This window comes from Mustela nigripes, chromosome 1 (genome assembly GCF_022355385.1).
Source record: "Mustela nigripes isolate SB6536 chromosome 1, MUSNIG.SB6536, whole genome shotgun sequence".
In the NCBI taxonomy this organism is placed as follows: domain Eukaryota; kingdom Metazoa; phylum Chordata; class Mammalia; order Carnivora; family Mustelidae; genus Mustela; species Mustela nigripes.
Window position 1 is genome coordinate 214,940,505 of NC_081557.1, and position 27,996 is coordinate 214,968,500.

The 27,996-nt window shown below is 40.4% G+C and overlaps 1 protein-coding gene across 10 annotated transcripts in view; it reads right to left on the minus strand.

The window, feature by feature from the left end:
- Window positions 1-27,996, minus strand: part of LDB2 (LIM domain binding 2) — a 374,613-nt gene that overhangs the window by 208,359 nt on the left and 138,258 nt on the right. The window lies entirely within an intron of this gene.

The window sequence follows — 27,996 nt, forward strand, 5'->3', positions numbered from 1 at the left end:
TGAATCAAAGAAAGAAAAAAAAATGCAGCAGATGACAACATAGTCTGGAATCTATCTTTGCCCATTTTCCAGAAAAAACTATTTCTCTCTCAAAAGCCTTAAGTGGCCACTAACAGTGAGAAATCTGCAGCATGGAATTACATATGTACATTATAGGTGTCTGTATATAATTATTTTTTAATGTTTGTGCTAATGTGGGTCAGGCGGTTTTAGAAAAATGGCATAATTAAGGTGTTTACTGGCAAGTTAATAATTATTATTAACTTATTATTAACTATAGTTAATAATTATCATTATCACTGTTAATAAACAATTACAAAGATTAATACATGAATTTAAATAATGGGCAAAGGGGCTCCTTTATCTCTTGGGGTAACTTGGAGGCAGAACCAGGAAGTAAGGTAGATGCTCCCACGGGCACAGATTGTTGATTCATGCTGACTCAATTATCAAATATTGATACAATATCAGGAGGACGCAAAATGACAGACCACCAGAAGATGGAACAACAAGGCTGTGTTACCAGCAGATGCCCCCAGGAGAGGAGCAGGAGGCATTCTATTCTGCAGAAAGGACAAACCAGACTGGCAATGTCCAAACTTGATGTGCAAGACGAAGGGCAGCCTCTATCCAAGGAGCTTGAGTCTAGACGGCGTGGACACCCACCTCTCCCCCAACCAGGAGGAACAGGGCCTGGCAAAAGCATCTGAGATGTGGCTCAGAAACTCTTTGTCCAAGGCTCGCCTTGCCTGATTTTTCTCCTCTATTCTATGTTGTTTCTCAAACATGAGAGAGAATATCTTGCTTTTGAGAGATACCTCCCAGCCACTCACAAAATTGGTCTTTTGCCTTTTTCGATAAGCCTGTCTATTGTCTCGTATCTCCCTCAAACTAACTTTTATCCAGTTCTTCCTGTGCTAACACCAAACATACTAATTTCCAAAGTGCAGTGAAGTCTTCATCTCTCATTTCTTTTTCCTTCGAAAGTGGAGGCAGATCAAATAATATAATAATAATAAATAATGATAAAGTGGAGGCACATCCTACTTAGCTAAATGGACATATAATAGAATGTTAACGTGCAGAAAGAACCTTGGTTGTTATCTGGCCCAGGTTTTACAGATAAATAAATGGGAGGTCAGGAAGCTTTACTGTCTAAACATTCTCAAGCCATCTGATCAGCTCACCGTTGACAGGCTATAACCGTCTTCCTCCATCCTGTGGGAGAGTTGAGAAACGATTTTCCCTGGGCCACTGAGTGCTCTGTGGATTTCTGAAAGTTGTATTTGTTGTTAATTCAGGGAATAAGGAAATGGGATGGGGAGGAAGTAAAAGAAAAGAAGCATGGATAAAACGGGGAAAGAAGGAATAATCGACAGAATCGGTTTCAGTGGAAAAGTAGAGGAAAAACTTGGGGGCTGAGACAGGACAAATGTTTTACAGAAGAAGACATATCAGAGGCGGAACCTTCCCTCAAGAGGCTTAAAGAAGTCAGCTTTTCCAGAAATTTTGCTTTTTAGTATATGACAGGAGAGAAAGCGTGAAAATCAAACAAGAGCAGACAGTATTATTAAGGATCAGGCCAAAAATTAATATTAACCTGAAAAATGTCTAAGAGCTCAAAAAGTAGCAAGGGAAAAAAGGAAAAACTGTAATTTCATTTTGCTTATATGAATATGTTAATGACAGGCAATGATACATGTATATAATTATCAGGTCTTACTATACAGACTCTAACTACATTCACTATATGATTAACAGTCGATGATATAGTTACAATGTGAGCCTCATTATCACATAGCAGAATAACTAACATGATATGTCCATCTTTCATATGGATGTGATCTTTTTTTAAAATTTTATTTATTTATTTGCCAGAGAGAGAGAGAGAGCGCACAAGCAGGGGAAACAGCAGGCAGAGGGAGAAGCAGGCTCCCCACCGAGCAAGGAACCCAGTGTGGGCTTGATCCCAGGACCCTAGGATCATGACCTGAGCTGAAGGCAGACTGTGATCTCTAGCAGGCTCAGCATGAAAACATCCCAGAATGTCAGTCTCCCTGGATTACCACCAGAATGGCCTCCTTTTGAGGGCAAGGGTCATACCCTGTGCATCTCTGTATCCCTCAACAGGTACACCCAAGGTTTTGGGCAAGATGAGAGCACAATAAACATTTGCTAAAGGACTCAGTGGGAGAAAGTAAGGATCTCACTAACAAAAGAGGGGGAGCAGAGGCTAAAAAGAGATGCTGCAGAACTGTTTGCCCCAGGAACCTGCATATGGATAAAGTAATAAATGCCTGTCAAGAAATCAAAGCCACATTTAAGAACCAAACGAGCTCCCTTTATGATTGGAAGGACTTGGGTCTGGATCTATGGTCCACTAATGCATGAAAGATGGTCCATGTTATTATCAGACCCATCCTGAAAATATGGATGATAAACCCCAGAATTACACAGAAAAGGCAAGAGTCTTTGCCTCACTAAAAAATTTAAGAGCCTCCTTTTTTCTTATCATATTTCTGATTATTTCAGATTTCAAAGCAAACCTCATCCTTCATGTGAAAAACACAAGCCCTCCAGCCCTTTCTGCTCATGCTGCAAATTATGCTTCTCATATTAAAAGAGGCTTTATAAGTTCAGCCTTTATTTACCCCATTATTTATCAGAAGGCCACACTGTTTAAGGATAACACGTATTGGCTTACAGAGGATCGGCCAAAGTCCCAGAGCTGTCTTACATGAAATTCTGTCCAAAATTCAAGTTTAAAACTAACCGTTTTCTCTTTGAATGGCAACTGAAAGAAAAAATACAACACACACCAGCTCAGCCAGGCAGCAGGAGGGGGAGGAGGGGAATTAGCAAATCTCTGAAAAATAAAGCTGCATAATCTGCTATATTTCAGCCTGCCTTTATCCTCCAAATCCCCCATCTTTGTTTAAGCTACAAACGGACTCTATAAAAATCAGCTCGCTGGCCTCCCCTATTATACACCTCCCTGCACAAATCAAATGAAGCCTTGCCTGAAAAGCTGATAAAAAAAAAAAAAAAAAAAAAGACACCACCACCCGACACATGAGCAAGCCGATGTATTTAAAAAGTGGTTATCATTTCTAATTCCTTCCTTTCTCTCTGGAGATGAGAACATCCTTCAGAGGGGCACGCAAAACTCTGGCACAGAGCACACGTCACCCCTGCATTTGTTTCGAATGGGGATTTTCTAAAATCGCCACCACACCAAATGTTTCATCATTAGCATCGATTTTTAGCACCTCGGGAGGGAAGGGAACAGTTGCGGTGTAACTGTTTAACATCAGGGCAGAACCGGGATCTCATCCTGGCATTTGTTCTAAAGATTCGGTTTTTCCTGGAGAAAAGCCTTCTGAACGCTGACAACGGCCCTGGTGTGCCCCTTCCAGGTACTTAGGTCTGTCCTGTCTCGTTTTGCTTGCGTTTTTATTTGTAATGAACTCTCAGTTCTGGCCAGCAATGTCAGAAACACACGGCTTTCTCGTTGTGGCTCTCTTCCAGATCACTGGCTAGTGGGGGATCCTGAAAGGCTCAGCATCCACATGTGTCCTAGCACCACTTTACAGGTCCCCAGCCCAAACCTCAGTGCCCCTTGGCCCTGCCCCACGGCACTAGAAATCTTCGCTTCACTGTCAAGATCACAGGTACAAGTACATATGTCTACTCTTTGACTGATGCGGACCGCACCTGTGACACTGGGAATTCCACAAGGAACGTTACCCACTTCCACAAGGAATGTTACCCATTTTTTAATCTTCCATGCCTGCCCCAGAGAGCAAGGCATGAGAAAATCAATAACTGCACCACTTAGCACATTATAGATTTTTTGTGATAATGATATCAGTTAATATTTACAGAGTCTGTGCTAGAAACCAAGCATTTCACACCCACCTTCTCACGTGTCCTCCCCCGAACTCTACCATCTTCTTATTTTTTAGATGAGAAATGGAAGCTTAGAGAGGCTAAGTCACTTGCCCAGATTTTAAATCATAGGATAGAATCAGGGTTTAAATTCACTTCAGAGCACAAGGGCTGACCCAGTAGATTCATCTCCTCTCGTAGCTACTACCTACACTGGGCCAAGAAATGATCAGGATAAGACTGTCATGTCTCATTCATCACTGTAATTCCCAGTACCAGGTACTAAGCTCCTTGTTCTGATACATTCCTAGGACATGAAACTACCCTGTTCTGCTAAGTATTACTTCTGTTATCCCCACTGACTATCAGGAGCACGGCCACCCAGACGGCTAGCGAGTTCTCCAAGGCCGTATGGAACGTGAGAAGCAGAGTTTAGTTTAGACTCCTGTTTGTTGAACAGAAAGTTTTCTCGGTGCTTCCACAGAGGAATTGGAATTAGAGGAAAAATAAAAACTTGGGGAGAAAACAAATAAGGGAATTACTCTTGGCCACCAAAAGTCATCAAATAGAAATATGGGAAAGGATATACATAGGAGAAGGAAGAGGAGGTCAAAGAAAACACTATGCTGGGCTCAAAGCCGGGACTCAAGGAGGCATTTGTTGCACTAGAGTGGAATGAAATGAAATGAAAAGACAAAACTAGCTTTGCACTTGGCACAAGGCTATCCCAATTTCTGGCATATAGTTTTACTCATTGTCATGGACTGAATTCATATAGCTCTAACCAGGGCCTCATCATTATCAATGTGATGATATTTGGAGATGGGGTTTCAGGGAAGTAATTAGGATTAGAAGAGATTGTGAGGATGGAGACATAGAGGAATCAGTGCCCTTATAAGAAGAGGCACCAGACAGTTTGTTGGCCCCTCCCCTCCAACTGTGTACATACAAAGAAGAGGTCATGTGAGCATAGAGCAAGATGGTAGCCACCTATGCGCTAGGAGAAAAGCTCTCACCAGGAAGCAAACTAGCCAGACCCTTGATCTTGGACAGTCTAGCTTCCAGAACTGTGAGAAAATCCATTTCTGTTGTTTAAGGAACCAGTCTGTAAGTATTTTATTATGGTGGCCCGAGCTGAGTAATAATGTATTCATACTTTCCTAAAATGTCTTTGGGTCCCTCTTCAGCATGCTTCAGTTTCTAAATCCCTTGGTCTGACCTAGACTGTCTTCAGCTAGCAACATTCCTCGAGAATTTTTTCTGCCCATCTGGTCCGCCTGCTTCTATCTTAAAGCAGTTACTTTAGGAAAGCAAACCAGTACAAATCCAAACCTATCTGAGGCAAATCCAACTTCTTTTTCAAAATGCACCCAGTTGGCCTTTCAAGCTGTGGGTGAGATTCTAAGAATGTCCCAACAGGAATTCAGAGGCCTTGCCTTGACAAGCGGATCTGTTCCTCCAAAGCAATTTTGTGTAAACAATTTAGCCTATCAATCTCAAGTTGCTCAGATTCCAATCTGTCTTATTATGGATTTGAACCTGCTGCACAGAGAAAAAAAAGTCTCCCTCCCTAAAGAACTGTTATTTGAAACACCCAGCTTTATGATTTTCACCCCCCAGCTCTGCCTTTTCAAAGGAGCTTGGGACTTGGTTGGAGCTTTCTTTTATAAATGAAATACAATTATTACTTATGCATTTCACCACATCCTAAAATGCCAAAGGACAATACTATGGCACTCACAATAACAATACCTTCCTTTTTATCCCCTGCAGAGCTTCAAACGTTACTTCATTAGTGTGGATTTGATCACAACGCTCTTTGCCACCATAGCGTGTATTCTGGAGCCGAAGGAAGCTGCAAATGCTGGATAATGTATGATTATTAACCTACATCAAGCAAATCACAGTGGCTCAGTATACTGTTTTTCCTCCCAATTCAATCCCTCATTAATAACTTTAATTATTATGCATGGATAGAATAGGATTTATATAGTTCAGAAGCCTGAAATTGCCACGGCAAACGCATTACCATCTCCAGCTATAGTTCTATACAAAAGTCAAATCGGAAAATGTGAGAAATTGCCTAATACAGAAAGTTGTATTTTGATAGAGAAAGCCAAGATGGTTTCTCATCTCTTTGGACGAATACACACATCTGAAGTCTCAGCTGTTAAGGGACAAGGATGAGGGGTGGGGGTGTGCAGTGGAAAGCAGGAGGCATTCTTCCCTGAAAAGGGGTTTGGCAATAAAGCAAAACCAGTGTAAGTTAAAAATGAGCACTCTGCTCTTTCAAAACCAGATTATGCAAATCCATCCGATGTCCACCTAGCTACTGTTTTCCTGCACTGGCTGACTTTATAAGGCTGGGGAGAAAGGCATGGGGGTGTTCACAATCCTCGAGGCTAGAGGCTGAGGTTCCAGGAATCACAGTGGGGGAAACCACACTTGACTAAAACTGGACACACGTTTTTTTAAATTTATTTATTTGTTTTGTTTTGGTTTTAAGATTTTATTTATTTATTTACTTATTCATTAATTTATTTTGATTTATTTGACATGGTACACAAACTACCCTAGTCATCAAGGCAATAATTAATTTCATTCTGATGTTGCCTAATTATCATGTTTACTTTTCACATTATCATCACTTATTGTCTTATTTTTTAAAAATATTATTAGTGGAAACAGATAAATAAAAATCTAAGTCAGGGAAGCTATCTGGGAGAGATAAAGCTACAGTAGACAAGGCATTTTTTTTTTAGGGATGCACCCTGGCACAGCGAAAGAGAGGAGGGTTTGGATTTGGGAGGAAAAAACCCCCTAACAATCTGAGTTCAATTTTTGACACAAAATTTCTCTTAACAGGCCCTCTAAGACCTATTAGATCTTCCCCTTCTTCCCACTATGTCGGTGTCAGGGGACACTCATCTGATAAATGAAAATAATAATAATCACCTTTTTAGAGTCCTTAAGCAGATTAGATAGAAGAGATGGATTGTGTGATATTCCTAGTCTAGTTTGGGACTCATAGTCGTTCTCCTTAAGTGGCTATAATACTCACGACGATGGCAAAAAAAAAATGGCTCATTGTGTCTTAACCTTTGCAGCAAGATATTTGAAAGTTCACACACTGAGGCAATTCATCTAACAGCTACGTATTTAATTCTGTTGTTTATGTGAATGAGAGAATGAACGAATGAAGGAAAATTTAAGAAATAGGCCAACATGACTGATCACTAAAAATTTCAGAAGTTGAAGCTCTGCTCCCTAGAACAGTACATGGTGTTCAAAATTTGTGGTAGGGGACGAAATGGAGCTTTATCAAAGAGGATTCCCAAACACACATTGCTGCACCATTGCCTGCCATTACCTGGCCTTCCACCCTCACTTCCAGCTACCCGGAAATGTTCATCAGCCCACGGCGCTCTCCGGACCCACCCCTTTCCCTCTCTGCCATCACAGGTACCCCTCCTCTCCTGCCTTCCCTCTGGCTATTGCCCACATCCAAGAAACCCTGACTTTTCCGCCATTTCTCACCAAACCCGAGGAAGATCCGGTTCCTGTCTTCTAAGGACTCAGGTTGTAATGCAAAAATGCTATAACTTGGGTATCCCCCCCCAAAAGAAGATGTAAACAGCCAACATTCCTCAAATTTGGGGGTTGATTACTATCTAGGTGGGACATCAAACTGTGAGTGCCTGCTCCTATCAAGGCACCTTGTATTTTGTGTTCTATCTCACCTTCCTCTCTTGCACCACTCTGCCCAAGGTCCCCTGACATTGATGTGGTAGAGAGATGGGGAGAGGGAGATCTAAAGGGTCCTGGAGGGCCAGTAAAAAGAAGCGCTATCATCCATGGAGCTGGTCCTGGAGACAGGTGTAGGCATCATGCCATAGCCTCCGAGTAGCCCGTATATGTCCAACAACAACAGCCATGGCAGATGGAGGCCTGCCCCAGCCTCCTGCTTCTTGTCCACAGCTCCCTCTTCCCTCCCACTCTCTGGGACCCTGAACCTCAGCTCTAGGCAACCATGGCCACTCTATCTACCTGCTCCCTCTGGCTCTCAGTCAAAAGCATTTCACAGACTCCAACTCCCTTGCCTCGTTCACCAACATGCACTCTTCTCTACCCTTCCAGCCCTCTCAGGGGACTACCAAAAAAAAAAAAAGGGGCAATAAAGTAAAAACCTTTCCAAACAGAAAAATTAATCTTCACCACACAGCTCTCCTGAGTTTGTCCCCTCAAGAAGCAAGAGTGAAATCTTCACGTTATCTATTTGTGTAAATTTTTTTTTAAAGATTTATTTATTTATTTGACAGAGAGAAATCACAAGTAGATGGAGAGGCAGGCAGAGAGAGAGGAAGAAGCAGGCTCCCCGCCGAACAGAGAGCCCGATACGGGACTCGATCCCAGGACCCTGGGATCACGACCTGAGCCAAAGGCAGCGGCTTTAACCCACTGAGCCACCCAGGCGTCCCTATTTGTGTAAATTTTTAAAGGCTCTTCCCACCCTCAACTTTGACTCGATTCTTTTATCCAATACTTAATCTATTATTTCTGCAGCCCTTTCAATGGCATAAATATAGCACAGGGCAGAAGAAGATATTAATACCTTCATTAGAAAACAATAGAGAAATATATTTACCTAAGTAGAGGGGAACCTGGGAACCACAGAATCTTCTTGAATGCATAATATCAAACTGTGCAGCTTTGAAAATATATTTCTGTCATATATTCAGACCTTCAGATTCTGAAGTGTTGACAGTTTGTTCTTCAATTTATTAAGGAAACAAACAAAACTCTATAACTTGCCTCCTTTTGTTTTTAGGAACTAACATTAAATGTGGTAGAAATTCATATCAGTAAAGACCTCTACACAAAAACATTTACTATCAAATATTTAAATTTAAATAATTGTCAAATGTTTCTCTGGCATCTTAATTTTTATTTAATCTCCCATAAAATTATGTTAACCAATGTATACTTAGTTTTAAATATAAATATTGGCAATATGGATATCTTTATGTATATAAATACAGTGAGTAGGAATAGAAATTTAAAATATATTTCCTGTAATAATAATTAGTACTGTTGGGTATACAGGAAAATGTATATATTTTCCTTATCTACTTTGGACGTGAGTTCAAATTGATATAAACTTTAAGGAACAAAATTTGGCCATTCCTATTAAAAGTCTTTAAATACAAAAATTCTTTTTGAAGATTTTATTTATTTATTCGAGAGAGAAAGAATAAGAGAGAGCATGAGAAGTGGGAGGGTCAGAGGGAGAAGCAGATTCCCTGCAGAACAGGGAGCTTGATGTGGGACTCGATCCCGGGACCCCAGGATCATGACCTGAGCCGAAGTCAGTGGCTTAACCAACTGAGCCACCCAGGCATCCCTAAATACAAAAATATTTTTTAAATTTATACTTTTATCCAGTAGTTTCTGTTTTGTGAGTTTATTCTAAAGAAAAGAATAGATTTGTTCACAAAGATTTAATGAGGGGATGTTCATTCAGACACAATGAACAGCAGCACAGAAAAAATTAAACTAAATATTCAAAACAGAAGATCAGCTAACTATGTAAAGTTTGTTGATAAAATAGAATAGTACACAGGCACTTAAAGGGATATTGTAAAAGAAAATTGTATGACAAAAGATGCTGATTATATATTGAGTGAGGATAAGAGCAGCTTAGAGAATGCATACGGATGGTCCTAGTTTTCTAAAACAAAACAAAACAATAAAAAATTTGAACATGGGAAGAAAAGATCACAGCTATATAAGCCAAATACTAAGTGATTTGTCTCTGAGCTACGGATAATTCTATTTTCTTTTTTTTTCTTTCTTTTTTCTTTTTCCTCTTCTGTATTTTTAAATTGTCCTCAAAGAGCATATATCACTGATTTTTTAAACAAATTTATATTTCTCTAGGAAGAGACTTTAGAATAGGATTTATGTCTTCGGGGCATTCAATGACACTTATAGACAGCTGGTTCCTCGAGTCATTTCAATGAGTTTTATTTAATGCCAACTTACATCCAGCTTAGGTTAACAGTTAAGTTTAGTAGTTACAGTGATGGGTAAGGAGTCAAAATATAGGACTTAGGGCTCCATATAGAATATCCAAAGAGTGGTATAAGCATCTGGTGCGGTCAGTTGTTTGGGATGGATCTGTAAATGCGACAATGTAACAAATTCTGGAACCTACCAGCTGTGTCATCGTACACCACAGATCCTCACCAAAGTCCCCACTACCAAAACTTTTGTCATTGTGACACCGAAATAATGACAATATGGTTATATTTGTTTGTTTAATGATAAAGCATGCAGAGAGTTGTGAACAATTTAAATTATTTTTCCGCAAACTTCTTTGCCCAAAACTCGAAGTGATCACCTGGCTTCGATGACTTTTGGAGTTTATTTCTACAATACATAAAATTAATTTCTATTTAGCTACACAAAAAAAAATCCAGATTTACTACGTCAAATGGAAAGACATGCTTTTACTTTCACACTGTCTATGAAGGCTTTTAAGGCTACCAGAGGTGTCCTCAGCGGGACGTGAAAATCTGGTTCATATGTATTAAGTACAAGGAGACAGAGAACATTTGGCAAATTATTGAACAAATGTTAGGAGTGTTAAGTGTAGAATGAATGAATATGCGAATAGATGAAATAACATTTGCAGTCCCATATTGAATAAATTCTTATCATGGATTGTTTACCCGTAGTTTATGCAAATCTTCCCAACTCACACTGGCTGATATTTCTAGTAATTTGGGGTCCTTTGATGTAGGGGACAGCTAGAAATTCTGAGCCCAATTATTCCAAGTTGGAAAATCTCCATCATTTTAAATATCTGTTCAAAAATCTTTGTGATAAAAGAAGAAATAAAAAGTTAATTTAAAAAAACTGAAGAAAGGGAGAAAGATTGAAAGAAAGAGACTGTCTTCCAATTCCCCTAAGTGGAATTTTCAGCTGGGTTTTTCTTTAACTAAACCAATCTAGGAACCCTCGAAATCATCTTCCTTCAGAATCTTGAATCTTGACCCACCCCCATCAGTTTCTGAAATTCATTTCGATGATTTAAAGATTTTAAAATTTTCTTTTGCACGTAATTTTTTTGGAGGAGTATGCAGTGAGTACAATGAAGAAGAGGGAAAAAGGGGTAAGTTGTTATGGCTTTATTTTATTTTATTTGTATTATTTTTAGTTGTTACAGTTTTACACTACCCGAAAGCAACTTCTCTTTTAATGAAGTAGATTGCATTTTATACCAGAACTCAAATGTCTGTACTTTTAAAAACTATAAATAAAATGCATTGTCAAGCATGTGTTTACTTGTTGGATGATAGGAGGGAGGTTCCTCAAATATGAAATAAAGCAATCACGCAATAACGTGGTTCAGTTTATATATAAATGGAACAATATAAAATTTAAAACTTAGAATTCGAGATTGGAAAGAGTCACCACAGATTTTATTGCAAGACCTCAAGGACTATTTCTTGGTTTCGTCGTATGAGCACTCAACTATGATATCTCCATTTGAAAGAAATCCGGCTTTGTTTTTGATTCCTAAGAGACCGCTTCCATCATTTCTTTCCTGCAGATGCCTAACTGTTTAAATTCTTCTTTCATGTGGTTGCATTTGCTTGTGTTCCCAGCTGACACTGCCCTAAACAGGCCACTCGTGAGCCTTGGAGGTCTGTAGGTGTCTATCAGGAGGCATTCTCTGGCAACAGTTGCTTAGCTACATTGCAGATCTTTTGTTCTTTGCCCATGGATCGATCCCACCAGGCCTCCAATAGTGTGAACTGTTCTTTTGATTGTCCCTCCACATCCTTTGCCCTGCCTGCTGCTAAAATCAGCATGCCAGGTACTAACTCACGAACTTTCTGTGTCGTTCTGATTTTTGTCTCATGCTAATGTGATACCTGTCTAATATAATTCATGGACTTCTGGGGCATACCCACTCCTTGGGCTTCTCTTTGTCGTTGGATAACTGTGCTCAAGATGACTTTTCATCAATGTGTATGAAAACGTATTTTTCTTCTACACTAAGTGACACAATTATTCTGCCTATCTAGATTCCTTACTCTGCCCTACAGGCATATTTTCATTCATAGTTTGACAGACTTTTCAATTCTAATGACTACTTGGCCTATTTCCTTCATGTAATCCATGAAATCTTAGGCATACTTAAAAAATTTTTATCTCCCATATCATAAATGTAACTTTCAGAAATGAGACCAAAATGCAGAGCTCAACTCAGAAATATATGACCAGGAAAGACTTCTCCCAATCAAAAATGCTACTTATGGACCTAAATCAAGCATTTATAAAAACTGCACAAATTTTCTCAAGTAATCAGGATCAAACACATAATTTGATAATTGATAGTAGTTATAGTCAAATTTTACAAATTCTTAGTTCTGATTCAGATACATAGTGTTACAGGACTTTTGTCACCTCCAGGGATGGCGAGCCCTGCCTCTCATTCCGAGGCAGACCATTTTCATGTCGGACCACTGGTTTTTTGAAAGATCTTCCTTTTAAAGCATGACAGCCTATCAGCATGTTACTTTCATCACTCCCAACTAGTTCTGGTTTATTCATTGAACAAATACTATTCAGTGCCCACTGTAGTGTCAGGTGAAGTATTAGGTATTGGAGAGCAGAGATGAAAAGACTATAATCACTGTCTGAAGACATGTGTGATGAGATCCCACGTGAGCCTCACATAAATAGATAACCGTGAACGACGGGAGCTCCGCCATGACAGATGAATGCACCCCATAGCGCAAGCACAGAGAGCAGAGACTATCAGTCCTCCAGGGAGAGCTAAGGAGAGAGGTTGGAGGTAAAGAGTGAAAACTGGCTCATTCTATCCTCAGTCTAAAACTTCTTCGCCTTGTCTGCCTGATGGATGCATAGCAACCCTTGTGTTTACTTTAATTTGTCTCTTCTCCTAGGTACATTTACTTTCCTAGATTTTGTTCACCCTTTATCACTTCCTCAGAGAGGTTTAGCTTGACCTGCCTTCTACTGCCCCCTCTGGAGAGACTGGTTCAAGCCCCCACTTGCTCCCATGGCATCCTGTATACTCTGCATGTACCACTTATCACCACTGAAATTAACGACTAATGAATGTATCTCCATTTTGTTAACTGTCTATCCCTTGAGACTCTAAAGTCTAAATCATCTAAAATTATCTAGATTCTAAAGTCCCGCTTATAAACCTTGTGAAAGCAGGTACCATGGCTGTCTCACTGACCGCATCTTCAGAGGAAGAGCAGATTGAAGGACACAGAGGAACACATTTGTTAAGCAAACACACGAACGGTTAAGTGCACTGTTTCTTACACAATGAGAAGGTTTGGTGTCCTTTTACCTACAACAAGCTCTGGCTGGCGTAATGTGTAGTTAACAGAATTGAACTTATGTTCACAGGTTTGTCCATCCTGCTTCTAGATCCATGGGAGGAGAGGCCGCCAGAAAATGGCATTTTATAATCATAGATGGCTAAGGATTTGGAATTCTCTGTCAGAAAGGGTGGAGGAGAAACAACTGTCCCAAGGCCCTGAAGGGCAGTAACTACAGAGAGAGGATTCGGAACTCCACGTGGTCAGGCCCACTCCTCCCTTATTGACTAGTGAATACATTAAAAAGTAAAGGACAGGGGGGCCTGGGTGGCTTAGTGGGTTAAAGCCTCTGCCTTCGGCTCGGATCATGATCCCAGGGTCCTGGGATCGAGCCCCACATCAGGCTCTCCACTCAGCGGGGAGTCTGCTTCCTCCTCTCTCTCTCTCTGCCTGCCTCTCTGCCTACTTGTGATCTCTGTCTGTCAAATAAATAAACAAAATCTTAAAAAAAAAAAAAAAAAAAGTAAAGGACACTCATGGAATTTGACAGTCCACATCCTATTTTTTATATGTCTCATGTGCTCAAAACCCAACAGTCTTTTGAAAACCATGGAGAAGCTCCTTAAAGTCAAACCAAATCATTGATCATTTCCCCCCAAATACTTTGTTTGCCTCCCTTGGGATGGGCTTCTTTCACTCTGTTCCTTCCTCATTGACCCCTCACCTTTATCTCTGCCCACCCAAATGCTACACATTGTCTCTGCCATGCCTACCAACCCTTGCCCCTCTGCCAACAGGAAATAATTTCTCTTCTTGGGCTTCACTGGGCACTTTCCACTTGTTTGATGACGCTTGTCAGGAGGTCTTATATCGTAACTATGTACTTGTCTCATGTGCGTGGTAGGTAGATGCTAGGACGATCCCCAAGATACCACTCCCCAGTGTACACACCCTACATAATCCCCTCTGCTTGAGTGTGAGAAAGACATGTGACTGGGGTGAGGTACCACTTCATAACATGTTATATTAAATGGCAGAAGGACCGTGCAAATGTAAAGTCTCTAAGCAGATGAATTTTGTGTTCATCAAAAGGGAGAATGATGTCACCATGGGCCTTACCTGATTGGGTAAGCCCTTAAAGTCAGAGAGATTTGAAGAATTCTCTTGGCCTTGCAAGCATAAGGTGCCATGTTGTGCAAGGGACCACATGCCAAAAAAGAGTGGGAGGCTTCTAGGAGCTGAAAACATTCTCTAGTTAACAGCAAACAAGAAGGTAGGAACTTCCATCCTACCACTGCAATAAACTGAATTTTGTCAGCAACCCTGAGACTTAGATGGGACCATTGTCCCAAGTGACACCTTGAGTTCAGTGCTGTGAGACTCTGCACAGAGAATCCAGTTAACTAGGGCCTGGACTCCTAACCCACAGAAATTGTGAAATAATAAATGTATGTTGATCTAAGTGCCACATTTGTGGCAATTTGATATGCTGCAATAGAAAACTAGAACACTCATCAGGTAGGTTGCCTCCAATATTCTGTACATAATTAAACTCAATGAATTTGTTGAGCCTTCCTATTATACTTGACTCCAAGAGATTCCAAAGATGATTCAAAGAACAAAATTATATATGTCCCCAGAAACCATGTGACTTCTAGATTATACCAACTAAAAAAGGCGGGTACGATTTTTAACTAGTCACTAAGTAGAGTCTTGTGTTTCATAAAGAATTGAGAGACATGAATTTGAATCCTGGGTCTGTCACTAACCAGCTGGATTCCCTTGCACAAGTCAAAGCCAAGTCAGCTTCTTGGTATGTTATCTATAATAGTCATTATAATAATTACTTCCTGTTGATAAACTTCCATGTACTGGGGACTGTATATATATTATTTGCAAATACCATTATATCACTGCCAGAGAGGTATTATGTTCATTTTACAGATGAAAACAGTGAGGTTCATAGGAAAGGTCAGAGACCTTAGATATAACAATCAAGGTCACGTGGTTATTGCAGGACAACATTAATATTTGAAGCTTCTCTGTCTGCAACCTGGGTTATTTCTCTTTAAAGTGAGGGGTTATTTTGTTACTATAAAGTCCTCTTTAATCAGATCATCCTGGAAGCACAGCCTGAGTGTGCAGTTCGCATAGCACAAGGCAAAGAGAGGGCCCTTCTCCCTCGCACCTCAGAAGTGAGTCACATCTGAGTTCTGGCGCTGTAAACGTGTGCAGCCGGAGACAATGACAGAGACCCAGAGCCCAGGCAGGGAGACTGCATGGGTTTAAGAACTCATTTACTTAGAACAGTGGAAAAGGAAGTCAAGCGTGAACTTCTGAGCTTCAAAGATATTCTCAAGGCCCATTTGGGAATAAGCATAAATCTTCCAATTTATCCAAAGTTTAGCAAATTCACAATGACAAATGTAACAGTTCCTCTAAATGGAAGTTCATCTCTTGGCAGTTTTGAAGGCTTGGAGAAAATGCCAGCAACAAGGACTTGGAAGGAAATAAATCTTCAGATTCCCTGAAAACATAGATAGTTATTATGGAAGACATATGGAGGACCCCATACTGCGTTGAAAAAGAAAATTTATAAATGTCAGCTTCGTAGCGGCGATGTTGGAAGGATTTAAGCAATCTACACTTAACTATGATGAGAAAAATATGCTGGGGGAACGCTTTTGCCATGAAGAACTAATTATTCTTAACCTGTGCTGTTTCTGGGAGGAACCGATGAGAGAGAGACAGAAGGCTCCAGAATCCAGAACAAGGAATTAGAATTTCTTTTCACCCAACAGATAACATTTAAACATCTTCTACTGTTTAAAAAAAAGTTGCTGAGAAGCAGGATGGTAAGGACCACAATATGGGTGTCTAAGGCAGGAGAGCTGAGTTCTGAGTCTGGAGAGGCCTCATTTCTTCATCTCTACAGTATAAACAGTTAATACAACACCTGCTTCCAGGCGCATAGTGAGGCTGGAGGGAGACACTGCCATCCAGTCTTGCTTACCCAATATTAACCACAGACTTCCTCTCTGTCCCTTACAGCAGCAGGCATGGAGGCTACAGAGAAGAGTAAAACATTGTCCTCTCCCTCTATGAGCTTACAGATGGTTCTGATTTATGAGAGAATTTTATAAACTGCAAAGCATTATCAGAATGCTTGTCATTTTAACTCATTAACCAATCCAGGAGATTACTGCTGGACACATTTGAAAAACATCAACACAAGAATCCACTAAGTATTTAACTTTTCTCTTTTGTTTAATGATATCATAGCAAGAATTACGTATTTGAGAATAAAAATTGGAATCTGTATCTTTTTCAACAAAACCACGGCTAACATTGGAAAGTTTTTGTTTTTATTAATACTACTATTTCCTTTCCAAAAAGAAAGAAGTAATAAATAAAATTGCAATTCAAAACCAGGGAAAGTAGGGAGAGAAAAGGTATCACGAGCACTCCTTGTTTTCCTGGGGAGGGGTCATCTTCCCTTCTCTTCCTGAAGGTTCTGAATGGAGATGGTGCCAATTAAACCATGCCCTGGTTGGCAGCAAAGCCCAGAGCTAAGAATGGGAAGAACAGAGGAAATGCCAACTGTCAAGAGATACAAAGGGATCTCAGGAAAGATACGACAAACATCTAATGAGAAATACACAACTTTTTAGAACTTCCGTAACTAATGTCGATGAGGCAATATTGAAGACGAGCCTGGATTTAATAAATCTTAAAATTTCCACAGCTGGGCCCGCTTGCACAGGGCTGGTGGACCATTTTCTTAAATAAGGCATGGCGCTGGTCTGACACTAGTTTAACAAGGTAATTATCGAGTGAAAAATAGCCGCCGCACTGCTGTGAACCTGAATAATAACTCTCATAATTACTGATTTGGGGGCCCATCTTTTTTAAATAAAAAAAATAGATCTCTAAGTACTAAAGCATTTTATAGGAAATACATGTGGGTACAGTGTCTAGAAGTATGGAGCACTATTAAGGATATCATTAGCAGTTTATTTACATAATCCATCAAACACCATTTATCATTTCTGTCATGGTTCTATTGAAGAGAAGCAAATAAGCACAGGGACTTGAAGGTACTTTACGTAGGGAAGCTTGGAAAAGTTGATTGTGACCAAATTTTGTAAGGCCTAAAAGTTGGACATTCCTAAATACCTCAACTGAAAAGTGAAGCAACATAGCTGACTTTATCAAATGCTTGTATGCTTTCATAAACAGGACACGACACACATTTCCAGAGGAAATTTTACGTGGACAAAAGTAACTTTCAGGTAACTAACTTCCATTTTTGAACAATTTTCACACTTGTCTTAATTCTGAAACACAGACACAAATGGTCATTCTTTCACTGAGAACTACCTGAAATGGTTGATTTTTCCTGGAATGTGAGAGCAGCACAGAGGTATCTTGTGCATCTGTGAAGAAACACCCTCCTGCATATTTCTGACTAGGCTTGCCTCCTAATTCTAATCTGGAAGAACTCTTCTGGTTTTTCTTTGCCCTCAATGTAAACTAACCCATCCTAGCATAGCAAATAATGTATTTTTCAAAGTAAAACACCAACAATAAAATTGTAAATAAGATTATTTAAAGGTAGGATGAAGTCAGACATCGGTACTTCCAGAAAAGTTTGTAAACATAGTATAAAGCTAGGGGCGCCTGGGTGGCACAGTGGGTTAAAGTCTCTGCCTTTGGCTCAGGTCATGATCCCAGGGTCCTGGGATCGAGCTCCCTCCTCTCAGCGGGGAGCCTGCTTCCTCCTCTCTCTCTGCCTGCCTCTCTGCCTACTTGTGATCTCTGTCTGTCAAATAAATAAATAAAATCTTTAAAAAACTAGTATAAAGTTCTATTTGCTCTAGATAAAATGGAGAACTTGTCTCATAAAAAGGGAGTAGTTTTATTAGCATGTTCCCAAGTCCCCTTTCTTACTCTTTCTACAGATCTTCAAAATGATTCTGAACCTCAATTATTGTCAGTTTGAAGTCTTCCTGCGTTATCGAAAAGCCAAAGACACATGTTGCACCATGGAAGTTCTCATCCAAGAGGAGATTAAAGACAGCACCAATTAGGAAAGCACAAACTTCACAAAAATAAATAACTACATCATGATTCTCTTGGACTGATAATAAAAGCAAAATACATGAAAGCACCAAATTCTACAAGCTCCTGAATTCAAATACTCTAACATGACTAACTTGATTAAACAATAAATATTCAAACACACCACAATGGGTGATTTCATCATGGAGACTTTCTTAATGAAATTCACCTGAACATCACTTAATACAGTTGGTAGATAATGCCAATTTAACCCGACCGCAACAAATGCTTTATTTTACTTCACTTGCATAAACAAGGTGCATCTACAACATGAAAACACAACACAAAATTTAAGATTAAGCTATACATTGACTTGTGGGGACGATGCCCCAGATAAGCTCACCCCACTAAACAAGATCACAGATCAGAATTACAAAAGGAAATGCTGCACGCATCTCAGCTTAGCACTGGTTTTCCAAATGTTTTATGTTTAAAAGTCATACCAATATTGCATTTTGAATAGAGTCTAAAAATATAGTGGTAACCATTATTAAGAACAAGTTCATAAACAAAAGCAGAAGGCATCTATTTAAAAAGATCTGGTAAAGGCCTGCAAATAGTAAAGTCCTAGAAACAATAGTTCACCAGATCTTTATCACCTCCAAGACTCGAGATTTTGCTCATTCGTTTTCTTATTGCCAAGGCAGAGAAAGCGGACACATGGAAAGTCCTTGAGAAATGTTAAATAGAAAATAGGCATTTCAACTGAAATTAAATACATTAAGATTCATTCAGGAAGATTCATGTACCTAGTTAACTATTGTTGAGGACTACTTATTCTATGAAATTTGCTGGCACAATTGGACTTAATAGATTGGCAGATTAACCAAGTGGTGCAATTACTATCCCATGGGCCAAAGCACTAAAGGAAAAAAAAAAAAAAAAATCACTCTTGGTATTGTGGGTTTGGTAGATGAGATCTTAATTTGGTGTTTAAAATGTGAGTCTCAAATCTTTGTTCTGTTTGTGGTTAAATTTCCAAATTGCTCTGTGACATTTCTGTTACTTCCTAATACAAAATGAGTTGCTACAACTTGAGATTGTGATGGTGGAAACTTCTTAAAACAGGGGGGAAAGCATAGGTGCAATGATGTGTCTGTGGTCTAAATAATCAAACCGCTTGAGTAATATTTATACTATTGACCAGCACTACGTCATTCATTCAGTCCACAAAAATTTCTGAAAGCCTTATATTTCCAAGGTGTTGTGGCAAGACGTTTTCTGTCATGGCTGTAGAAAATAAAGAGTCTCAGAAGATTAGAAAGAAGTCTTTGCCAGCCTGAGTCTTTTGTCTCTAAAGTATATTTGGTCACTCCCTTCTCAATGCCTCATGGTACTTTGCCAGCCTGACTCTTCCAGTGTTGATGTCATTGCATTAAATTGTGTTGTTTGTATGTCTCTCCCTTGTTTAACTGTAAGCTCCTTTAAGGCAGGCAATCAGGCAGTCACCACACCCATGTGTGTATGCTGAGCACCTGCACAAATGCTGGTGTAGGCAACTGTGGAATGCTTGCAATGGGGACTTTGGATTTAAATTCAGGGAGTCTTCAGCCTGCACTCCCACGCTCTGTTGAGTTGTTTCATTCTATATAGGTGGGGCTGGTGAGTATAGCTGCTGAACACAGAGGTAAGACCACTGTGAATAACAGGGCCAGGTAAATCTTTTAGAAGTTGTTTTCATATGATGGGTCATGCTTACATCCCACTGCATCTACTCTGGAATAAACAAGATTTCATATCTGAGAATGGACTGGGTTCTTTCAAATAGGGCTCCCAGATTTAAGAAAGAAAAACACAGGATTTTAGATAAATGACAAATAATTTTAGAGCATAAATATGTCCCAAGCATTGCATTTGTATACTTACATTTTATCTAGCAACCCTATCTTAAAAGGATGAGTAAATTGGAAGTAAAGAGGATTGAGTGAGACATTTCTCAATAATTTTTTGTTGGGCAGAACATTTATTTTCTTCATCCCTCAGATAATAAATACCACCAGCACCACCTGCCATTGTGATAATGAAAAAAAAAAAAAAAGCCACATTTGTCCTGTTACTCACTATGGTGTATTACCATCTTGGTTTGAGAACCATAGGAAAGACATAGGGATAGGAATGCATTCTATGAAGCCAAGAGTCAAGAAATGCATGTGCCAGGATCCCATGGATACCATAGTCACACAGTCTCAAAAACAACTATATAATGTCCATTTCCTGACTAATACCCCATTCAGGACTCCCAAATAAATTCTTATGGGCAATCAGAGAGGCCTGACATGCTCAAATCTGTGTATCTGACAATGAATTTTAACCCCTGAGAAAAGATCCAACAATCATCCCAGATTTCTTAACAGTTTGACATATAAAGGGAAAATTAAAAGTCACCATCCTAAAGACCAATTATAAATATGATAATAATTATATATTTAACTTGTATGGCACTTTAAATTTATTCAAAGCACTTTTCTGTCCATTATCTCGTGTGACCATTAGTGTGCTATTTTTTAGTGATGAGAGAATGGAATGTCTGCTCAATCTATTGCTACAGCCAATTTGCAACTTTTGATATCATCCATTTGAAACCACAAATGGGAAGACATTCAGTCTCCTTTTTCCCTTTCAGAAGTCTGTCAGTTGTGAGCTTTCTCTTAAGTCTTTTTTTATAGCTAGCCCTAGATTTTGTATTAATGTCACATGAATATTTTCTTTTTGAGCTACTTAGTTGATTATGTTAACTTAAGGTAAGAGTCTTAAATAGAACGAAATCAAAAGTAAATGAAAAAATTTGTGATGAACTGCCTTCCTTTCAAAAACTGTCTGCTTCTTTATGACAATGTCTGGCAAATAGCAGAAACTTGTTGAGTTCTGAATGAATGAATCAAGGAATGAATACAGGTGCAAATGAACTTCTAATGAAAGTCTGCTTTCGTCCTAACTTAATTTACTCCAAATCTTGCCAGCCTAATGAAGACTGCCATTTAAAAGGGTCACACAAGAAAATCACAACTTCAGAGGTTAGAGCCACCCAGAAACCATTTAATGCCACTCCATGCAAAGGAAATCTTCCCCTCCCCCCAGAATCATCTGAGACAAAGACATCTATGTCAGGATGCAACAAAGATGCCACAATCATCTGGTAATTAACAATCATGCCCTACTCTGAATAGGTGCATTCTTTCCTCTAAGATACACTTCCTAATGCAAAGTCCATTTCCTTTCATCTGGTCATCAGTAAACAAAATATGGAGCATATAAGTGCCTAGCACAGTGGCTGGCACTCAATAAGTGTTTAACAGCTCCTTGTTCCCTGAGCAAAATAGAGAGTGGAAACCTCACCCTTTTTTGAACAGGACATCATTATAATAGTTTGGGACTTGTTCATTTATTTTTTTAAGAGAAATTTTATTTACTTATTGTACAGAGAGAGAGAGATCCCAAGCAGGCAGACCAGCAGGCAGAGAGGGGGAAGCAGGCTCCCCGCTGAGCAGAGAGCCCTATGCAGGGCTTGGTCCCAGGACCCTGAGATCATGACCTGAGCCGAAGGCAGCGGCTTAACCCACTGAGCCACCCAGGCACCCCGGGACTCGTTTAAATTGCCATCTTCGTCTTTAAATTCTTAAGGTTCCTATATAGAAAGAAGACGGGTCTGATTTGTCCAAATCCTGAGTTCTCCCTGCTATGTGCCAACTGACTGGATGAGTAGTAGGAATTATCCTCTATTTTAATTCCATGTATTTATTCATGCAATAAGTATTTTCCATGGGCAGCACTCGGCAAAGGTTACATGTTATTTAATCTTATTTAATCTTCACACGTACCCTCTGATGTTGGCATTATTATTATCTTAATGCTGCATATGAGGAAATTGAGGTTAAGACAGTTTAAGCAACATGCCTCATGTCCTTCGCATGCCTACCTCACACAGCCGTACTGGAACAAAAGCTCCAAATGAATCTGCATGGATCCAAAGACCATAATTTTGATCTTTACCTTCATCATTTTTTAAACAACTGAGGAGTTCTCAGAGAAACAAAGTTGCTTTACAGAGGAAGATCTCAAGGGCCAGCTGGCACTTGTCTCTTGAGAAAGCATAGGGTCTTTTGGCACCAGCAACACTAACCTGGGCCTTCATATCTGGGTGAATTCTATAGAGGCCTTGTTCATAGAAAAGAACCGCATAGATTGGAGCCTTGTAAACCCCTTCTCCCCATGTGCTGCAGTGCACCTTTCTGCATGTAACTTTTTTAAACAGCCACATTTGTGCCAAGCAGTTACTATATGCCGTGTCAAAACACCTATGCATATATTCAAGGAGTGATTTTCCCAGAAATACATTTTTAATCATGCAATATGATATTAGAGAAAGAGAAAGTTAGGGAGGGGGAGAAATGCTTTCAGAATTCCTATATAGCAAGCACTATAAAAACACAGCTGGATGACGTGAGCCAATAAAAAGCAGGAGAAAAATAGTAACCAGAGATAGTGAAGCTACTTGAGGCTCATAGAATTTCTCTACCTTAGGGGGACACATCCAAATACACAACACATAAAAACACATATTACAAGACAAAATTGAAGAACTTCGTCAATATCGCAATGCTCTCAGAGCTTTCAGGAAAAAAGGGATGTGAGGAAGCAAATGTTAAGGAGAAACAGCAAGTATAGGAATGGCTCTACTGAGGGGCCGATGGGCAGTGCTTCACAGTATCAGATGGGACCAGATGACTGAGGACAACAGAAGAAAATAAGGGCATGGGGTGGGGGGTGATATGTCCTAAGACAATTTTCTTTTTTTGTTGTTGAGTGAAATGTCCCCCCAGCCCCCAGCAATTACAGAGAAAAAAACATCAGTCTTGGACTAATGTGACTGTGTAAATGTGTAGTCTCGCGAGAACTCTTTAGTCCAGACAGAATATGGAAGTCAAGATGAAATAAGTATATGATCAAAAACTACTGGATCCACCAACCCAAAATTACAAACAACAGTTACAGGATTCATGACAGATGGCTCAGTTGGTTAACTGTCCAACTCTTGATTTCAGCTCAGGTCATGATCTCAGGGCCATGAGATCAAGCCTCTCATCCAGCTCCATGCTCATCAGGGAGTCTGCTGGAGATTGCCCCCCCCACCCCGCCCCGCTCCTCCTCCTGCTCATGCTCACTCTCACTCTCTCTAAAAAAAATAAATTAAAAAGAAAAAAAATTTCTAATGGATGAATGATAATTTTTTCTGAATTGTCCTAGATCTCAATCTGGAGTCAGAAATGCACACAGTAGAATTCAATCAAACAGTATCTATTTAAGGAGCATTTTCAAAGTGCTGGAAACTCTGCTGAACCTTATAAACATCATCTCAACAAGCCCTGCCTTTTTGGGTGAGGTCACTGATCCTCACCAAGTACACCAAGCCCCTGACTGAAGCCTTTTCCCTGAAAAGCAGGCCAATGGGCAGCGCCCTGAAACAAGATGGCTTTCTAGCAGTTATATTATTTTTTAACCTTAATTTCCAAGGCAATGCCAACCTAGACATAGTTTAGTGTTTGGAGTCTTCAGTCTCTCAAAGTACAAAGCCTCACACATTCTCAATCACCTTCTGCTGTCTCTTCTCCTGCTGAACATAACCTATGCACCAGAAACAACAGGGAGTTTCTGAGGAAAGCCTGTGAGAACACAAGTCTCTTCTGTGCTGGATTTCACTAGAAACCGCCCAAGAGAGGGTGTGTGTGACTCCCAGCCAAAGAGCGAGTCTTTGCAGCAAGTTCTGCACATGGAGCCCACTTGAAAAACTTCTCCACGACACAGAAGCTACGAGAATGCATTGTTACCAATAGTAATCATCAGTGCTGCCTACCGCATGCTTCAAATGGTCTGAGGCTCTCTGACTGTTCTATCTCACTTAATTTTCACACAAGCCAGTGACGGTATTATGACATCTTGCGGAGGAGGAAATGGAAGTTCTGTTTATGAATCAAAGCACAAATTAACATTCAAACATGTTTGCTACATGGTGCAACCCCGGGTCCTACCCAACGTCATGGGATTCAGGAGAACTTTCTCCTGGCATCTCTCCCAGCAAAGAGAGATCTCCTGAATGAACCACATCTTTCCTACAGATGAAGAACATGGCCAGTGTGAACCTGGACACAGCCTGGGTCTCCTGGGGGGTTACCTGTACCATCTCCCGAAGAAAGCGTGTTTGTGATGGTCACAGAAGGAGAGAGTGATATAGGACACCATTCCTTTACATGCTCAAAAAGGAGCAGAGAACTAGAAGTACTTGCTTGAGGCTCACAATGAGCAATCAACTTAAAAATGATCACTTTTGTACAAGATAGGAAAGGCAACAGCAGATCATGCTGGACTTAGCCTTATAAAGTAAACATACCCAGGGCATGAGAATGTCATCCCTCTGCTCCTCTTTGCCTTCTATGTCAAGGAAGCCTTGGTAATTATTTGTGGCTTCTGTTCCTTGAAATGTGTGAATTGACAAATCCATATCTTCCCCTTTAGCTATGGGGTGATAGAGACATGAGATGGGGTAGGGAAAGGAGGGTGTCCTGGCTTTGACTTTGGAGTCAGCCAACCTGAAACCCAATGACTCACTGCTGGACTCACTGGACCAAGTTCCAAGTTTTCAGAAAGGATGCTTTTCAGCTCCAACTGTCTTTAACTACTGATCTGCTGACAAAGAGGGAATGACCTGTCTCAGGTCTCTTCCCCACTTGAGATTCCATGCATGCAGGGAGAAAACTACCTCTTCAAACTGCCCACTTCTCTAGCTGCTAAAGAAACACCTTCCTGATGCTTGCACCAGGTAGGGACGCATAGCTCAATTTCATGGCCTGCTAACCTTGTCTACCTGTCACCATGCAACACCAACCTCACCCCCTGTCTTCCAGGAAGACATCAGCAGTCTCCATCTGTTCCCGTCATATTCCACCTGGGGAGGGAGTTACCCTCCCGCCAGTCAGGAGGGGAAAGGGCTTGGGGACTGGACTGATGATCAATATGGAGGAGTTTTCTGAAAGAGAAGCTGTATGCTGCCTCCGAAAGCATAATTATTTCCTGAATTATTATATTGCTGGTTCCCCCTTATAGCTTAAAGTAGATCAGACCTTATCCTAGAGCTTCTCTGAAAACACCAGCAGAGCACTATAGATTATGTTCTTCCCACTTTAGAAAGTCTCATGATTTAGGTCAAGGAATTGTTTTGCCAACATTCTGTTTGGTGTTATAAACTTTTCTCCAAATGTCCATTATTCATTCAATCATCCATCCAACAAATATTTATTGAGCACCTATTGTGTACAACTTCCTGTATGAATCCGAGAATTCAGCAATAAATAATAGAAAGCTCGTGTTCACACGGAGATGACATTCTAATAGGATGGTGACAGACACCAAGTAAATAAGCCAACACATATTATAGGATTTACTGTAGCTTAGAGATAAGATATCTTAGAGCCAGACAGACCCTGTAAACACATAGAGATGGGGAGAGAAAAGGAAGGAAAAAAAATTTTTTTCTAGAAGAGACTAAAAAAACTCCATCTGACATATTTCTTGGTACCTAAGATAAATGTAATTTGGGGAAATTCTTCGCATAGAGAAATGGAATAGCCATGTCTTGTTTTCCTTTCGCAGAAATCCAGGGCTGTCAACTCCCCAGGAAGTCTCGAGGAAGAGCTGTAGCCTGCTGCCCAACACTGGCAGGTGTTTTCACAGCCTGGCACCCACTGCCTGGACTGCGAACGGGTTAAGGTGTCAGCGCCAGAGCTGGGAGCACTGCATAAACAGTGCGTCAGGCGTTCTAAGCATGCTTCCTCTTCCCTGTCTCCCCGTCCTGTGCTGTCAATCACCTGTCACTTGCCCACACATCAGCAGCATTGTGCACATCACCAGGCTGTCAGCAAAGCAGCTGATGAGACTCGGCTCCAAACTGTCAATCATCTTTGCTTCTCTTCTCTGCTCGAGAAATATTTTGGCTCACAGAAACAAAGAAACCTGGACAACAATGGCTTATAGTCAGGCGTTTACTCTTGTGCATGGGTATAAGTAAGATCTTAAATCGGTGCTGATCGTGCTTTACCCTCAAATGGTGCTGGGGTTGGGGGCTGGGCAGAAGGAAGACTGAAACCTTGTTGCGTTAGTATGATGTACTTTAAAACTGTAATTCTAGTTCCCTGAGCAGATCCTGATGGATTCACAAAGCAAACACAAAAACAAAAAACAAGCAAACCTCCCAAAACAAAAAAACAAAACGAAATTAAACAAAGAAACCCACAAGAACATAAAACAATGATAACTGGAAGTTATCTGAGCTTGTGCCTCTCCAGAAAATAAGAAGGCTCAGAGGATGGATGACTGCGTGGTTCGAAATTATTCACCATTGATCAGGCAGGCTTTTGGAGAGAGAGTAATTGTTGGATTGCGGAGTTCATTTATCTCCCGGGACTTCTGAAACAGCGGCTTCTGCACCCGACTCTCCTATTCTCCAGGGCACGAGGCTGCTCAGGGGCACCCACACGCAGGAAAGCAAGTTCACTCTGTAGGACCCCCGTGAGCTAGGCTTGCCAGTGATTATGACGGGTGTCCTTACTTTGAATGCAAAGACATTCTAAACCAACCCACTGTCTGGCAGACCAGCAGCCCCTCTCGCCCAAAATACTTACCAGAAACATCCCGCACCCTTCAAAGCCCACAACAAAGACATCTAAAGAGATGTTCCTGGCAATGAGTTCCAATTGAGCAGCAAGTTCAAGTTGTCCTGATCTCCCCAGTTTGCCACTTGGGCAAAATCACCATGCATGTATTAGCATAATTAATCAGCTCATCATACGATAGATCCAAATACTACTAGGTTGTCCAAAGTCCTCTAAAGTTTAAAAAAAGGAAAAAACCTCTAGTGCCTTTGAAACATATTTAGCAACAATCAGACTTTTAATCATGTTTCTCATGAGCCTTATTATCTATCATTGCCCAATGCTCTGGATTGGCAGGTTCAGACACACGGTGGTTGGTTCCATCATCATCTCTGTGTTTGTGACATTTGGGATGTTTTACCCTCTGACAGATCCTTTCATACGTGCAAACTGATTTCTGAAAACACATCTCTTTCTGATCTAACCGGACATTAATTGGTTTTGTGCTGATGTTTCTATGTCTCTTGGTCTTATAGCACAACTAGCAAATCTGATCTCTGACAAGTTGGCTGAACCTAATCAGGACAAATCCGCTGCTACCCAGGTTGCCACAGGCAGTAATTTGAGGGTCTTTACAGAGTTATCCCTCGCTGGAAAGACAAGGGACTATAATTCTGTCAACACTAATCCAAAACTGTATGTTCAAGGCAGGAGTGGTCTCTCTCCCCGACCCCCAAGAAAAGATAGCACTTGTCAGATAAATACCTGAGATAATTGATAAGAAGAAATTAAGAGGCTGTGGCTGATGCAGTGACTATGAGAATTTCTTTCTTTCTTTCTTTCTTTCTTTCTTTCTTTCTTTCTTTTCTTTCTTTCTTTCTTTAAGGAACCTTCAGAAGTGTAACATTGGGTGTAAAGTGTCAGCTGTCAGGGATAAAGCAGGGTCACAGGGAAGAAGTGGATGGAAACCCCGCCAT